The 14075-nt window shown below is 56.0% G+C and overlaps 1 protein-coding gene across 7 annotated transcripts in view; it reads left to right on the top strand.

Moving 5' to 3' along the window:
• Positions 1-14075, top strand: part of ADARB1 (adenosine deaminase RNA specific B1) — a 113752-nt gene that overhangs the window by 15981 nt on the left and 83696 nt on the right. Inside the window, exon 1 of one of the 7 annotated variants that reach the window (XM_032490813.1) lies at positions 1412-1678. The exons of 5 other annotated variants lie outside the window; for them this stretch is intronic. The gene's annotated coding sequence lies outside the window, so the exon portion shown is untranslated. Of the gene's footprint in view, positions 1-1411; positions 1679-14075 lie in introns of those variants that run through there. One more of the 7 variants, XM_032490878.1, reaches the window with a different exon arrangement.

The raw sequence follows: 14075 nt of genomic DNA, 5'->3' as shown, positions 1-14075 counted from the left end.
TCCAGGGTAGCCAGCATGGTGGGTGGGCCGGGAAATCCGGATGCAGGCCAGTGGACCTCAGAAACTCACCTGCTCATCCTGTTAAGCTGGTTTGAATTTCTGCCTCTTTAATCCTTTGCAAAGTTAATTTGTCTTTAATTTGAAAGTATTTTATTTTAACAGGAGGAAATGGTTCTAATTCATTTATTCAGACAACTTACAAGGCCTTAGAGATGAACTTCCCTCACTCCCCCAGGAGGGCGCTGAGGAACGGCTGTGTGTGAGAGCGCGGTGTGTGTGGGTCTTGGCTCCCAGCCTGTGAGCGTGTGTCTGCGGACAAGAACCTTTGGAGGAAGGACTGGTCACTCTGCTGCTGGGGCCGTCGGTCCAGAAGGTGTGGCCCGGCCTCAGCCGAGATCCAAAGCCAACACACATTTTCTTCCCGCACCCGCCCTGCGTGGCCCCCTGCTGAGGATGGAGAGAAAGCGCCGGGCTCCCGTCTGTCCGGTGGCTGTGACCTCCCACGCGTGCTGACTGAGCTGGCCTCCTTACTCTTTTGGCCATATTGCAACTGCCTGATGAGGCGGTTTAAAAACGGGTATCGAAGAAACAATTTTTCATGGTAAAAATGTCTTTTTTTTTGTATAGTTAAGCTTTGGAATTTAGTCTTTGAAGGTAGCAAATGCGGATGGAGCATTAATCTGAAGGGCGAGCCCTCTTAGATCACCTTCACATCTTACAAAGTGTCAAAATCACTTCTGACAACAGTGTGGCGCTCCTACTGGGTTTCAAAAAGTGGATTACATCTTAGTTGTATCTGTACTTAAATTTATAAGTCAGCCTGACACTAACAGTGTCCCAGAATAGGAAAGACAAACATCCTTCTGTAAACGTTACCGTGATGAGCAGATTAGGGCTCGCGCCGCAACACAGCAGACGAGGCAGAGGAAGTCGTGGTGATCTTGATCGCTCAAACCTGACTCTTTGCTTGAGTAATTATTTAAAAGACGTTTTAGTAGATTAAGCCTCTCCATCCTATAGAATAGGAGTAATTCATCATCACACAGTTTTGTACTTTTTAGCTTTTTCTTCAGGGTTGGTTCTAGGTCCTAACGATGTCAAAACTAGCATCATGTCTAGTTTTCTAAGAACAGGGAACTCTGTACCCTGCTTCCCAGCGCCAACAGGGCAGTCTGTTAGGAGGCCACTGAAACCCCTTTGGTGAGTCTCAGCCCCCCCCCCCCTTTACACAATAGCGCAGTGAAAACCAGGAAACCGAGGCTCTGAGATAAGCTGGTCTCGGGAGGAAGGAAGCAGCGCGGCTCCTGACAGAGTGCGGGGGCCGCACCCGCCCTCCGTGATCCCGGCCATGGGGGACCCCTCCCCCCGCACGAGGGACAGACTGCGTGTGCACCCAGCGGGGTGGATGCGGGCTCTGCGCGCTTCCCAGGGCCGCGGGGGTCCCTGCAGCTCGCCACGCCACGCCGGCCTGGCTGTCCGCTCCCATCGGCCTGGCTGTCGCTCCCATCGGCCTGGCTGTCGCTCCCATCGGCCTGGTTTCCCGAAGCGCCCACTGGCACCCCCAGCAGCGGAAGAGGGCGGTGGCATCCTGCGGGGCCGAGCCCTCCGAGCGCCACCCTCTTCCTCCGCCGCCCTCACCCTTCGTCTGTGCTTCTGGAAGGAGGTCTCATCCTGGGTGGTAAGGCTGGGGGTGCGCGACCCGGGACCCAGGCAGGAGTCTGTCCCTGGTGTCTCTAGGAGGACTGCCGTCTGCCCCTGGCTCCTGGCCTCCCCGTCCTGAAGAGAAGAGCTCTGTGCTCTTCTCCCGGGAAGGGGCCTTGGACACGGGGCCTGGAGGAGCACGGGTGGCGGCCGGGGGCTGGGGGGTGGGGGCTGGGACTGGTCCACGCCGGGGGACCCCAGGCTGGGTGACGGCCGGCGGCGGGGCTGCCAGCAGGGCCTCCTGGATTTTGCAGTCACGGTCCAGACCCGAACTTCTCGGTGCCCTCCTGGCTCTCCCTTTGGGCGCTGGCTCTTTGCTGCCCCGTTAAGAACCCTAGGGCTAGGCCACCGCACAGCAAGTGCTCAAAGGCTCGGCGAAATCAAGTTAAATAACTTGCCTTTATGGAGTTTAGTTTTTGTGGTGATTTTCTTAGTTGTCTTCTCAGCCTGTGACTCGTCTGGGGATTTGCGTGGCTCTAGGTGATTGTAATCCTTTTATTCACAGGGTTTTAAGAGGTGGCTTCTTGCTTTTAATGTCCTCTATTGTGAGTTTCTGGTGATTTTGTGTATAAAAGTGAGGCTCTTTTCAGAAAGAATAAATCAAGTTATCTGTTGAGAAACAGCAGAAGTAGTCTTCGTAGCCCTGTGAGCAGCTGGGCCCGCAGCACAGCGTTTCATGTGCACTTGGAGCCTCGTCGCAGCTCCGGACGCCAGCTGGTGCCAGGCCGCTCCCTGTCCTTGTGTTAAGGGCTGGGCTTCCCCTGGGCCCCAGGCACCCTCTGAACCCAATGCTAGTTTGTTGTCTAAAATTACCTTTACATCGGGAAATCTTTAAGTAAAATTTGGGAAGTTTTTGATTAATTCCCTGGGGTGCTTTTGAATGACGGATTTGGTGGAGTATGTGTTTTGGACATTTGGGCACCACCCCGAGGCCACTGGCTGCGGTCTGGTGCTGGTGCGGCCTCCTGTTGGAGAAATGGCCCCTGCGCCGTGTCCAGGGCCGTCCACCCCGAGCACGTGTCAGCTCACAGGTCCCTGGGCACCGTCCTCGTGGGCCCTCTGTTCACCCAGCACCTCCACCGCCTGTCCCCACTGTCACGATCTCGTCTGTTCTTGTCAGGTGGCCTCACATCCTTCGGAAATGTCTCTTCCAGTCCCCAGTGACCTGTCTTTGTCAAGGGCAGTGGCCAGTGTCCTGTCCCTGTCTCACTCAGGCCCTCAGCAGGGTCTGACCGAACTAACTGCGCCGGCCTGGTCCCCGCCGCCCGCCCTCAGCCCCAGGGCCCCGCTCCCTCCTGCTCTGGGGGCCGGTGCCTCTCCCTCCGCCTGTCACTCCCGCCCTGTCCCTGGTCCCCAGGGGCATGCAGCCACCCTCAGCCCCCTTTCTCTCACCCTCACTCCGGGTCTTGGCCAGGCTTGCTGGCGTCCTCCCCACTCGAACCCGCTCTGAGCCGCGGGAGCACCTCATTGGCTTTCCCGGCCTGTACTTGCTCTGGTGCATGCACCTTCGTGTGGTCACTGAGGCAGGGAGCCCCTGTGCGACCCCTTTGGTGACTTCCCATCACGGTGGGTGAAGTATGGCCCCTTAAGAAGAAGCTCCCAGTTCCCCTCTGTTTTCCCCATTTGCTGCTCTGTGCAGACCCCGCCCCACCGCAGGGCCCGAGTGTCTGCTCTTCCTCTTGTGGGCGACAGTCGTCCCCCACGTGTTCGCGAGGCTGCCGCTGCTCACTGATCAGCCACCAGCTCGGCTGTTGTCCCACTGGCCCCCTCCATGCCGCTCTTGTCTGTGCCCCTGTTGTGAGGGCCCCGGAGATGCCCTGTTTGTTTGCTGGCACGTGTGCTGTCTGTCCCCTTGCCCTGGTCCGGTAGCTTTTGGAAGCCGGAGGCAGCCCTGGCCACTGGTGGCTTCAGGTCTGCAGCAGGCGTGTCCACAGGCCTGCACCAGGCACTCTCTTTGGCCTGGGTTTGGGTCGGGGAGGCGTTGGCAGCATGTGGCAGACAGCCTGGTGGCTGTGGCTTTCAACTCCTGGGCCTCTCATCTGAGCCTGGGACGTGGCTTCTGGACCTGCCGTCTCTCCTCTCTGCTGTTTGTCCTTGTGATGGGCTCCTTGGTCTCTTGGTGGCTGTTCTGAGGGGAGCAGGTGGGCGAGGTCTCTTTCTGGAAAGCATTTCGGGAGCCCCCGGCTTCCATCTGGTTGGCGGGTAGCGTGTTAACGGGGCAGAGTCTGTGCTGCAGGAAGTCAGGCTCCTGAGGAAGGGGGGCCCAGTACCTGCCCAGCACAGGCTTCGTGTGGGCCTCTGTGCTCAGCACCTACTTCTGACCTTCTTGAGTTCCAGACCAGTGGAGAGAACCCCACACCCCAAAGGCCAGCGGAGGTCAGAGTGGCCCTGTTCACACAGAAATAACTCGAGAGCAGCTCTCTGTGGCCCAGTGGGCTGGCCAGTCTCGTATCTCAAACTAGACAGACTTATCCACCTGGTGCCAAGCATGTCTGGGGACAAGCGCAGCCGCCCTCGGAGGGACCAGCCTCACCTGTAAGGCGACCTGAGTGCACGGCCACTGTGGGTGGCCCTGTGAGGACACGACCGGCCAGGCGGGCCCGGGCCTCCCTCTAGGCGCATCAGTTAGCCCACACTGCCTTCCCTCCTGGGGAGAGTGAGTGTGAGCGGGCAGGGGACCCACGGGGGCACGAGAGGAGTGAGGAATACGGCTCCCTCATCCCCCAGAGGGCTTTGCTCCTCTTATGGGAGAAGTCTGCCCCCGCTGTCTGCCTGAGGGACGGCGGCCCGGCTGGTATTAACCCTGACCTGGCGCTGACCCCAGCCCCCAGAGCCGCTCCTCCCCAGGCCCCGGGTCTGGGGTCCTTGTGGGCCGTCCCCGAAGTAACTGCTGGCCACTCCCCCCCTCCCCAGCTTCTGAGGCTGTTTGTACTCTGCAGAGAAACCCCACCCAGGGTGGCATCCAGAACAGCTTATGAGAGCGGAGGGGGCCTCTGGGAAGCCGTCCGGGACTGGAGTGGATCTTCCCTCCTCTTCGAGCTCGGTTTCTCGCCCCAGGTTGGGAAATCTGGATGCAGGCCAGTGGACCTGTCTGCACAGCGCCCAGGGCCCGGCTAGCACAGGCCCAAGAGAGCCTTTCTCACCACAAGTGAGAGGGAGGTGGTCACAGTGCCTTCTCTTTGTTGACTGATAAAGAGGAGCAGAGTGTTGCTGGGAAAGCTGAGGCGAGCCTTGGAGTTTTGTTCGAGGTCCGCTGTGCGGAAGAGGAGACCAGAGCAGGGTCTGGGGACCGCCGCAAGCACTTGTGTCTGTATTCTGAGCCCTGGCCGAGGCACTGTGGGGGTTTCTGAACTCAGAGCTGTGGTGTGGGGGGCTCTGCGGTGCAGGCGGGAGGCGGGGAGTGGAGACACTCAGGTTGTGCGAATGTCTGGGATGAGAGGCGGTGCCTTTGCCCGGACAGAGCCCGCGGGGGGCCGGCCTTTGGTCTGCTGTGGACACGCGGCGGCTCGGCTCTTGCTTTCCCATCTCCAGCTCCCGCGGGTGCCTGGCCCCCGGGCCCGCAGGCAGCGCCGCCCTCTAGGCTGACATCTCACAGGCTCCCAGCTGAACATTTGGAACCAATCACTTCATTTTCCTAAGTTTTCTCCCCTTTTTCCTCGCGGTGAATGCCATAACACCCCACAGTCGCTAGAAGCCTGGCAGCCATCCTCGACTCCTCGCTTTTCCCTGCTGTCACCTCCAGTCCCCAGCACACTGTGTTCCCACTGTCCCTGCACTAACCCTTCTCCCGAGGTGCCTGTTCTCCACATCTCCCCCGCTGCCCAGTGGCCTACAGGCCACCGCCATCTCTTGTTTGGCCTTGACAGAAGCCTCCTGCCGGGGCCTGAGTCTTCCCTGTGCTCAGGGCCCTCCACCGGCAGCCCGAGGGCGTCATCTTAGCCCTGCGCTTACAGGCCCTTGTGACCTGCCTTTGTATCTGCAATAAAACTGTAACTTACTTAGTTACAAACGCCCGGCTTGACCCGGCTCCCACCTGTCTTCTGCCCCCCTCCGTCTGCCCCCTTTCCCCTCGTCGCGCCGGGCCCACGGCCTCCTGTCTCTGACCTGCGTGGCTCCAGCTCCCAGACTCCTCAGCTTCCCACACGTGCTTCACTTGTTCCCACATGGTGGCCTTCCCCGTGTTCTCCCTACGTCACTGCTGCCGTCTCTGAGGTGGTCCTGACTATCTCCTGGTTTATGGAGGCATTTTCTAGTTTTTATTGAGGGGCAGGTTAGGGAAGTGGTTACCTGCCTGGTCTCTGGAACCAGACTGTTGGGTTGGAGTCACGCTGACCCTGCCTGTCACTCGCTGTGTGACCTTGACATGTTATTTAACCCTCTGGGCCTTAGCTTCCCCGTCTGCAAACTGGGGAGACTGATACCTGCCTCTTTACCACGAGGACTGAATGATTGCGTGAAGCTTCTGTCAGTGTGTGTGGGTAGCAGGTGCTGGGTGAGAACTGGACTGGGCACCGGGCAGAGTGCCCCGTCGAGGGTGCTGGCTCAGGGAGTCAGGAAGGAGGTGTTCACCTTGTGCTTGGGCCGCCCTGCCTCTGCCTGAGAAACGGAGGTGCGGCCAAGTTATTCTTAGTATTTCAGTCTGATGGGCCAGACCGAGCGCCTTCCCTGTGGAGCAGAAATGCAGAGCCTTGGTAAAGGAACCCAGTCCCCCAACAAAATAAATCCCCGAGTTGTGTACTGGCAGGCAGGTGGGGCTGGAAACGGCTTCTCCAAGCTTTGGAGGGGAAATCTAGTAGGTGCTTGGGACTGAAATTAAGCCTTGGATCATCTGAAAGGAACTTCCATGTCTTCTCTTAAGGATTGTTAACTCAGAATTAACTCCTTGAGAAATGGGTGGTAGGACTGGTGACCAAGAAAATGTGATTTCCTGTGGGAGAGCTGTGTGTTCATTGTCATTTTATACCAAATAAAGCCGTAATTGGTCATTCTTTAATGCAGAGTAAAGCCCAGCTGCTAAATTAGGGTCTTTTTCTCTAGATTGCTCTATGAGCTTTAAAAATTGCCATTTGTGTTCAGTGCAGATCAATACTGTATCATTTTATGGAACCCAAAGCATAATTACGATGCGCAGTGTGCAATCCACAACACACACGGTGCTGGTTCTTACGCTGCCCTTGTTCTCAGGATTGCCGAGCCCGGGGTTTCTGGAGTGCTCTCTGAGGCCGGCACGTGCTTGGTGCTGAAGGCCCCGTAGCCTCCGGGTGCTGGACTGTGCCTGTGTGACCGCGGCCCAGCGACTTCAGAGCAGGCGCCTGGGCACTGTTGGCTGTGTGAGGTTTCCCTTCCAGAACCTGAGGCTCCGTCCCAAGTGTGCCTGAAAACACTGGTGGGACGTAGTCCCAATGTGGGTTTACAGAAACACGTGTAAAATAGCATAAAGGTTGTGTGAACTTAGCTCAGGCAAGCTTCTAATCTCCCCTTTCCAGTCCATTTACCTTTTTTTCTCCAAACCTTATGTTCACGATTTAAAAATATATGTTAAAAAAACTCACCTTTAAATTGTAAAAATTATTCAACACATGCAGAAACAAAGTCGCAGCATTTGAGGTCCCCTGGGATCAGCTGAGGGGGGCGTGCGGGAAAGCAGAGGGCACAGGTGGACTTACTGGTGAGGCCTGGGCTTGGAGGTGATCTGCCGTCACCGCGCTGGCCCCTGTCACTTACTGTCCCCGAGTCAAATGCAGCCGCCAGCCCCTAGGAGAACTTCCAGCTCGCAAGGACGGCTCTGGCGGGGCGCGGCCACTGCCCGTCACCTACAGCACAGAGGACAGCTTTGCACTCCCGTCATTTTTTGACTTTATAAATTTAATGAATCAAAGTAAAGGTAAGGTATCTTTTGATTCCCAAGGTAGGGGTGCAGGTACCGAAAGTTCCTAAACCCCGTCTTCAACGTGCTGGGGTGTGGCGTCTCCTTTCAGTCTGTTCCCGGAGGCGCAGGTGGTGTGGCCGTCGCGTCCACGTGCTGCAGAGCCTGGCGGCGGGACTGTTTTCTGGCCCCACTTCTGCCAGTGAAGTCAAGGCTGGAGGCCGCGGGCCGCAGGGGCGCAGCGTCCACGCCGGGCAGGCCCGGAGCGCGGCGCCCCTGCCCGAGGGCCAGCCGCCCGGCCAGCGGGGCCCGGGCCGCGCGCGCTTTGAGCTCGACGCCAGGCAGGGGCCTGCTCTCCGACGCGCCGCCCTCCGGGGCCGGGGGCGGGGGGCGGAGCCGGGGCGGAGGCGGGGGCGGGGCGGGGGCCCGGGGCGGGCCTGAGCGGGCAGCAGCGCGGGCAGCAGCGCTGGCAGCATCGGCGCGGGCGCCGTCTGGGCCGTCGTGGCCGGGCGCTCGGGCGCGTCCCCTGGTCGGTGCTGGCGGGCGCGGCCGGTGCCCGGCGAGTCTGCTTTGCAGGAGCTCTTCGGGGCCCTGTCCAGCGAGGTCTGGGCGGCTGCCCCCCAGCTAACTCCCGCCCGCGGCGGTTACCGGTCGGCTGGGCTCGCGGCCGTCCGTGCGCCCTCGACCCTGCGGCCCCTTGCGGGTGGTGTCGCAGACCTGCTGAGCCGGGTCGGGGGCTTAGCGGGATGTCCGCCGCAAGTCCCTCCCCATTTCCACAGATCTCCAGGTTCCGATATTTTAGGGGACGTCGGAAAACCTTACCTCCTAAAGTGCACACAGTTTTTGTTTTAAAACCCTTGAAATTGACTTCTTTCTTAAGTGTACCCGTGTCCTAATTAAAACATTCTTCAGCTAATGCTTCTCGAGGTTTGCTAACGTGTAACACTTACTTGCTGCGCTGGCGTTGAGGGGGTAACTTATGTCCCGAGTGCATCAGGGACCCTTTTGCTTTGGGGGCTGTGAGGAGCGCTGCCATTTGAGGGCTGTGAAACTTCTCTCCCTCAGCAAAACTCGTGGGAAAATGCCCAAGCGCTGCATACTTGACAGAAACGTTTGAATACTGTAAGTGCTCATTACCTTAGCAAATCAGCCTTTCCTGACTGTCACGTGGGAAAAGGGCTCAACGTGAAGCTGTGTAAAGGAAGGGGCCACGGCGACATGCACTCGGGGTGCACACTCGGCAGACACGCTTCATTCCAAAGTGGGCGCGCGTCGTGCTCGTTTCTATTCTAGATCAGAGTCGTCAGTGTTGTTCTCATTTAGATTTGGTCTCTGCTTGTTAACAACAAAAGGTTTAAAATCTTTTACAGTTTTTAAAACTATGGATGTAATTATGCAAGCAGTTAAAAATGGAGAATTTAGGCTTCTCCGTCTCACTCCTTGCGGGCAGCCCTTTCCACAGGCCCACCCAGTCAGTATCCAGTGGGAGAAACCCATTTCCTTGGAACAAATCTGGGGTGCTGTTGTCAGAAGGAGAAGATGGATTCAAGGTAGACAAAACTCGCCGCTGCAAGTGTATTTTCTGGAGTGTAACCGCGGGCTCCTTCAGCAGTATCTAAGAAATAGGGTCAGGGTTCCTCTCTGAGACTGACAGAAACACCCACGGTGGTCCCGGAGCACCTGGCAGTGCCCGGAAGTAGGGAAGTGCTGGAAAAACAGCCCCACAGGGGAGTCAGAGGGACCGGGGCGACCAAGGGAGCTCCCAGCAGCCAGAGCTGGAGCGGGTGCAGCGACAAAACTCAGTCGGATTGGATCACGGCCCAGAGTATAAAGTAAAAACCCCCAAGTCCACCTGCTGTAAACGAGCGACTGGCGAGCACACCGGGAGACGAGGGAATCTGCTCCCAGGAGAATCCACGCCGGTCCGGCCGCTGCTCCGTCCTCAGGGAGGGGGTGGACCCCCTCCTTCCGGGGGACAGTGGAGGGGCAGCCGTGTGGCAGAGAGACCCCACAGACACCCCTGTGCCGGGTGACCAAGGTCAGCGGCCGTGGTGAAGGTCGTGGGGAAGGTCGTGCTGACGGCTGCCCTGGACGGGCCGTGATGAGAAGGGCCCTCTCCTCTGCGGTCCTCATGGAGGGGCGTCCTGGAAAACGCCTAACTGACCCCTCACAACTGTCAAGGTCGTTGAAAACAAGAAAGTCGGAGGAACCATCACAGCCCAGAGAAGACCCAAGGGAACATGATGACCTGGTGTCACGTGGGATCCTGGGTGAGGTCCCAGAACAGGAAAGGACACCAAGTAAAAACGGAGGAGATCTGAATAAACTATGACTTATTAGTTTCATTAATAAAAATATGTTAATGTTAGCTCGTTAATTGTAACACACATAGCATGCTAACATAAGCTGCTAAGAATGGGGATGTGAAGGGGTGGGTATGTGGGAAATCTCTGTACCGTCGTCTCTGTGTTTCTTTAAAAGTGTTCTCAAAAATAAAGTCTTTTTTAAAAAGTTTTTTAGGCAGCTAATAATTCCACAGAAGCTCCCTTTGTGTTCCCACCCTCTGCCCTAAGTATGGAACATCCTGACTTTTGTGTTATTTGTCCCCTGGGCTTTCTTTGTAGATGTGTCCCCTCTGTCACCCTGAGTGGTGTACCTTGGGGTTTTGCCAGCATGAATGTGGCTCAGCAGGAAGAGGGTCAGATTGCCAGCGAGGGCTCCTAGGCGAGGCCGGGTCCTAGTGACTGTGGATTTCCAGGGACTTCGCCTACAGGGGTCCCTCCCAGCAGTGTCTTCACCAAATCACACAGGTTTACACATTTTTCCAAAGTGAGATCTTTAATTCCATTAGTTGGGACTGCCAGCTCTTTCCACACGCTTCCCCCGCAGCCCTGTCTCCTTCTCCGGAGCTGGGAAGCCTTGGATGGTCTTGGGCATCTTTGCCAACCCGCCCAGAGGAAGCGGCACTGGGGACGCGTTAGTGCGGGTTTGACGGGTAAGTGTAGTAGGAATGGTCGCTTCTGTGAGGAGTGAGGTGCCTCCAGTGTTGGAAGCCCAGATTCTGGAGTTGTGCTGTGCAGCTGGGGCGGAAAGGAGCAGGGCCAGAGGAGGGGGCGGTTGTCCCCTTGCCCTTTGACCTCGGGACCCTAGCGAGAAGAGAGAGGGTGCAGTGGAGGCACAGCTGGGCCGGGGCGGGGACCACCTGACTGCGGCTTGGAGACCAAGGGAGTGTGGGGGTCAGGCTGGGAGTGGAGGTGTCGCAGGAGAGGGTTCTCGAAGGGCTGTGGCAGGAGACTCCGACCTGCTTGCCAGCAGTGAGGTCCAGGGGGCCGTGTCGCCAAGTCGGACAGAGGGCAGGGGGTGCTGTGAGGAGCTGGAGGCGGAGAAAGTGTCTGAAGTGACGGGCGGGGGCTTCGGAGAGCGGGGACCCTGCCTGGCAGCTGTGGGTGCAGATGCCTGGCCCCGCACACGCTCCCGCGGCCTTTCTGGGGTGGCTGCCGGCCGCACGAGGGGTCTCGGCTCCTGTGGCCTTGCTGCGGTCTGCACTTTTCCCCAGCAGGAGCTAGGCCCAGCCCAGGAGCGCAGGTCCCGTGTCGGTCGGGCGAGCTGAGGGCTGAGTGGGAGAAGGCCACCACCTGGCTCAGCGTGGAGGGGCGGTGGCGCTGCCAGCTTGTCGGGCGGCCTCCTCGGCAGTTTTCCTGCTGCGCTCTAGATGCATCAGCGAGCCTTTGTGTTTTCAGTTTCTGTGTCATTGGTGATGTTTTAGGGGAACATTCGGTTGCAGGTGGCCTTTTAAGTGTGACGACAGAGGTAGAAGGCCTGGCTTCTCTGTTTTCTCCAGACGCCCTGGCTGCTCGCCCGTCTGCTCCCTCGAAGCCTCAAGCTGCTCAGATCACACTTAGCTGAATGTATTCTAAGTGAGCTCACTCGCGAGGGCTCACCCTCAGGAAATACTGGATTATTCTGAACACTGTGCAGGGAGGAGCATCCTAACATTGTGCTGTTTCTAGGCTCCCTATTAGGCTTCAAGAAACCGTGTGTCAGTGGGCGTGTCTGCAGAGCGGGGCTGCTCCCGAGAGCGTGTCGGGCGTGTGGGAAGGCGTGAGGCTGATTCGAGAACGGGAGCCGAGTCTCGGGGCTGAGGCGCGCCGCCGCCCGGATCCCCGGGCCTGCCGCACGTGCTCTCGTAGCTCGCCTGCGTCTAGGAGTTCAGTCTTAGTGTTAGTCTGGCAGGTGGCACTGCTGCCTCTGGTCTGTGGAGCAGGTGCGGAGGCCTAGGAACAATCTGGAGCTTCCTCTGGGGAAGCAGCTTCCTTGATGCCATTTGGTGTTTTAAGACTTTTTGCAAAGGAAACCAGAAATAAAACAAGAAGAAAACCTACGGAATGGGAGAAAATTTTTGCAAGTGAAACCGACAAAGGCTTGATCTCCAGAATATATAAGCAGCTCATACGACTCAATAAGAAAAAAATAAACAACCCAATCCAAAAATGGGCAGAAGATCTAAACAAGCAATTCTCCAAGGAAGACATACAAATGATCAAAAAGCACATGAAAAAATGCTCAGTATCACTAATTATCAGAGAAATGCAAATCAGAACTACAATGAGGTATCACCTCACACCAGTCAGAATGGCCGTCATTCAAAAATCCACAAATGACAAATGCTGCAGAGGCTGTGGAGAAAAGAGAACCCTCCTACACTGCTGGTGGGAATGCAGTTTGGTGCAGCCACTATGGAAAACAGTGTGGAGATTCCTCAAAAGACTAGGAATAGACTTACCATATGACCCAGGAATCCCACTCCTGGGCTTGTATCCAGAAGGAAATCTACTTCAGGATGACACCTGCACCCCAATGCTCATAGCAGCACTATTTACAATAGCCAAGACATGGAAACAGCCTAAATGTCCATCAACAGGTGACTGGATAAAGCATTTGTGGTATATATATATACAATGGAATACTATTCAGCCATAAAAACCGACAACATAATGCCATTTGCAGCAACATGGATGCTCCTAGAGACTGTCATTCTAAGTGAAGTAAGCCAGAAAGAGAAAGAAAAGTACCATATGAGATCGCTCATATGTGGAATCTAAAAAACAAAAACAAAAACAAACAAACAAACAAAAACAAAGCGTAAATAAAGGACAGAAATAGACTCACAGACAGAGAATACAGACTTGTGGTTACCAGGGGGGTGGAGGGTGGGAAGGGATAGACTGGGATTTCAAAATTGTAGAATAGACTACACTGTATAGCACAGGGAAATATACACAAAATGTTATGGTAACTCACAGAGAAAAAAATGTGACAATGAGTGTGTATATGTCCATGAATAACTGAAAAATTGTGCTGAACACTGGAATTTGACACAACATTGTAAAATGATTATAAATCAATAAAAAATGTTAAAAAAAAAAAAGACTTTTTGCTTCTCAGCTGGTGGACAGAGTTGTTCTTAGAGTCTCAAGTGTTATCAGTAGGATTTCAAGCTTTCAAAACCGGCTGCTTTTTTTCTGTTTAGCAGCAGTGTTAATTCCTTTCTTTGTCTGTCTTGCAGTTGAAACCTGTGAAAACTGGCCTATTGAATTCCTTGGGAGGTTTTGCAGGCCTCCTCCTCCTCTTGGCCGTGACGCCTGCTGAGGCGGAAGCCCTTCTGTGGCAGGTGACAAAGCGCGCCGTGTCCAGGTGGGGCGTCCGGATTCAGGCGCAGCCTGGACGCGTGTGTGAGCTCCACGTGCAGCCTGCCAGTTAGCTCGTCCCTGCCAGTCTTGTCGTGATCATTTCTCTGCAGCCACCTGACGGCGTGAACTGGAGGCAGAGGGGTGCGCGGACCTGACCGCTGTGTCCCCTGGACGGGTCTCCCCGGTGTGGTCCCGCGCAGACCCACGGCAGCGCTGGCGAGGCCACAGGCCTGTGGTGTGCTTGCTGCCCCTTGGGAACTGGTCAGAACAACATGTTAGTACAGAATGAATTTTCCCAGCAACATACGAAGTTTGGCCTGCTGCGCGTTTGCAGACCACGTTCGCGCTGCCTGCAGTGGACGCGGGTCCTCCCAGCAGGGTGAAGGGGGTCACGTGCTCAGGGAGGCCATGCGTGCGGCTGAACGTGCCATCGGTAAGAACCATGACTGTCGGAGTACTCTAGTAATGAAATGTGTTTCCTGTTTATTTCAGATGCTAATAAAAAGTAACATTTAGAAATCAAAATATCTCCCTTTTAGGGTCCACAAATGTCCTAGATGGAAGTTTTTCATAGAGGAAAACAAACGTCTTATCAAAGGCTTATGCAGGAGCCAGAAAAGTAAAGGCGGCTTTATTGAAAATGAACTGTTGGTGCTAATTTGTCCTTCCCCTGCCACCTGTCCTCCCACAGAGGAGTAGGTGCTGGCCGGCGGGCAGAGGGAGGGCAGGAGCCAGAAGCTGCACAAAACCCATGTGCAGTTTAATTTAAAATTGCAAAGTTATGATCAGCTAGGCTAAGAAAAGAGCAAGAAAACACA

The sequence above is a fragment of the Camelus ferus genome, chromosome 1 (genome assembly GCF_009834535.1).
Source record: "Camelus ferus isolate YT-003-E chromosome 1, BCGSAC_Cfer_1.0, whole genome shotgun sequence".
In the NCBI taxonomy this organism is placed as follows: Eukaryota; Metazoa; Chordata; class Mammalia; order Artiodactyla; family Camelidae; genus Camelus; species Camelus ferus.
Note: the sequence above shows the minus strand (reverse complement) of the source record. Positions and strands in the feature narration are given on the sequence as shown.